Source organism: Malus sylvestris, chromosome 5 (assembly GCF_916048215.2).
Source record: "Malus sylvestris chromosome 5, drMalSylv7.2, whole genome shotgun sequence".
Classification (NCBI taxonomy): domain Eukaryota; kingdom Viridiplantae; phylum Streptophyta; class Magnoliopsida; order Rosales; family Rosaceae; genus Malus; species Malus sylvestris.
The window spans coordinates 44,511,329-44,514,283 of NC_062264.1; the positions used below are offsets into that span (position 1 = coordinate 44,511,329).

General features: G+C 39.5%; 1 protein-coding gene across 1 annotated transcript in view; it reads left to right on the forward strand.

Annotated features, from left to right (window-relative positions):
- The window catches only part of LOC126624322 (G-type lectin S-receptor-like serine/threonine-protein kinase At1g61550), a 31,974-nt gene that overhangs the window by 8,074 nt on the left and 20,945 nt on the right, over positions 1-2,955 (forward strand). The window lies entirely within an intron of this gene.

Genomic DNA, 2,955 nt, shown 5'->3' on the forward strand with positions numbered 1-2,955 from the left:
AAGAATGATCAAAAGATCTTCAAGTAGGGGGGAGAACGGCACTGTGCAATTTTGCCTCAATTTCATTTTATTTACGAGTTTACCACCGGGCTGATTTCAGCCCAAATTTCGCTTCATTTACAAGATTGCCACTGGGCTTAAGAACGGGTCTTCACTCTTTGGGCTGGATCTGGGCTTTGACTCGGGGAGAGAGAGGGAAGGGCGACAGAAGGGTTGAGAGGGAGAGGTTCGCCGGGATTTCGGGGAGAGGATTTTCGGGAGGGACATGCGGGTGGGTGTCCTGTGGCTGATGCATCGGTCAGACGGTTGTTGGGGGAGGAGAGGAGGGGGACAGAGGGACTGACGGATTGGAGAGAGATGGGAGCTACGGGTACGTGTCGACCATCGTAGAAGGGGTGGGGGATGGAAATGCACTTCGTCTTCCGTCTGCCGGGAAACAAACAGAAAATTCCAGAACCCTTCCTTTGCGAGTTCCTATTTCCCTACAATATCACCTCCCCCCGCGCTCTCTCTGTAAATTCCCTAATCCCCCTTCCCAATTTCCTTCCTTTTCAACTTTCCGGAAAACAAACAGTAATTTTCCAGAACCCTTTCTTTGCCACTTCCTATTTCCCTAGAATATCACCCTCTCTCTCCCAAATCCCTAATTCCCACTTCAATTCCATATCTTTCCATCAAATTAACCGTAAAAGATCAGTCTTTCGCGTATGATTTCTTTCTGGGTCCGGTTTTTGAGCCCCGGTGCTTCCGGTATTGCGTAACAAGGCGGAGGGCAATAGTGCAAGGGTTTGGAATTAGTTTATCGATCGTTGCGGTGGTTAAAAATGCTACCTTGGGGTGGATTGAGTTGTTGTCTGAGTGGAGCTGCTCTTTACCTTCTTGGCAGGAGCAGTGGCAGGTCAGTTTATTCTCTCTGTTTTTCGATATCAAATTAGCTTTACTGATGAACAAATTACACATTTCTAAGTTGTCAATAACTTTTTTTTGTTGGTATGTTGAATTTTGATGTTTTGTGATTACACAGGGATGCAGAGATTCTTAAATCTGCCACTCGGATTAATCAGTTAAAGGAATTGGGTATTCGCCTTTCTTCGAAACTGAAAGATTAGTTTTTGCTTCATTTTTTTTGTTTTGGTGCCGTGCTTGAATCAAATGCATTTTCTTGTGGAACATTTGGTGGGAGAAGATTTATAGATTTATTTACTTTTCTGGTGATACCGTTAGTCTGTTTGGATTTGTTCCCTGAAGTAGAGTTGATTTCTACTTTGACTTTTCAGCAAAATTGTTGGATTCCGAATGTAGATTGCCATTGGTGGTTGCGGTTTCGGGGAGAGTTAGCTCTGAAACCCCCATCAAATGTGAGTTCACTGGTTTACAAGGTGAATTTGTGGGGGAAACAGTACACAAATCATAACTCTAAAGAACATATTTGGATGCTTACGTTGGTTGTGTTTTCGTGTGATTGGTAATCAACTATATTGTTTATCTTCTTCAGGCATAACAACATTTTTTTTGAAACACAATGATGCTGGCTGATGGATACAGGATTGTGCTTTGATGCTTTCAATGAGTAAATAAGTTCCTTGGTACTTGGTGAGAATTCTCTATCTACATGTCCCTTCTTGTGCTTATAGAGTAAATATTATTTTTGGTTCACTTGGAGCTGAAATTTGACTAACTGTATATGATGGTGGTTCCTGGAATTTTATTTTTTATTTTTATCGGGATGATGGAACTGGTCGTGTGTTTGTGGTGGGAGCACCAGCTGCCACAGGATTTGTATTGCCGGTTGCAAGTTAGGTATTTGAAGAGTTAGGATGATCCCTCGTATGTGGGACATAAGATTATCTCCAAGGCCTCAAGGTTTGCTTAGTTTAGTAATTGTTGTATAATTCTGAATGATTTGTTTTTCATTTCATGGAAATGACCTGTTATTTGATTTAACTGAGTAATTTAATGGAAATATATTGTCTTTTTTTCCGTACTTCGTTTTCTCTGCAACCAAACAGGGGCTGTGAGTTTTATTTTTTAAAGGATTTACTGAGGTTTTGGCTAAATTAATACCAGACCTAATTAGGAAAAGGAATTGCTGAATTAGATTTCTCAATCTCTTTTGTATGTTGTAGAAAGCTATTTAATTTATGCAGCTATTGTACCGGTCTTTCTTTTTCGGCTTTATTTGATTTATTCCCATTTTTACTAAACTCATGTTTCCATTTCCTTTTTCTGTTTATCATACTTAAAACTGCTTTATTTGTGCAAGCTGCTACTACGTGCTTGAATGCATTTTATTACTGGCAGGATGCGAAGAAAGCTAGATATATGTGCAGGATTGCTTGATTAGTGTTAGGGTTTTAACAACTAATTGTTAGCAACTAGAAGCTCTGGTTAGATGAATGCTAATCTGATTTTCCTTACAGTACCTGAGTGCCAGTTTCATAGTGTTTGTTTCCTGTTGTATACATGCTGTACGGTTTCATTTCTGTTTCTTCATAACTTTCTTGGTCCTGGGATATAGGCAGATTGAGTACAACGAATGTCCAGTGTTCTCTAACTTTTGGGTATTTGTCATAGGTTGTGTAGTTCGAGAAATTTAACATTTAGCAATTGGCGGGTTAGATGGAGCTGTTGAGCTTTACTATCTTTGTCGCAGCCTGCCTAACATTTTTTAGGCTCTACACTCTACCATCCAATTTAATGAAATATTCAAAGATTGGACGGTATTGATTGCAGAAATGAAAAAAATAGTATGATATTAGAATGGTGAAAGTAATTCTGTTAGAAGAAGCGGCTAGCATGATGGGTAATATTTGAAGTTTGTATTTTTAAAAGTTTTTCGTTCTGCATTTTTTCTTTTGTCCTTTGTATGTTTGCAGTTGGATCAATGGGTTCAAACCCTTGAACTGAAATTTGTTTGACAGCCTTGAAAGTGTTCGGCTTTTTGGTTCTCTTTAA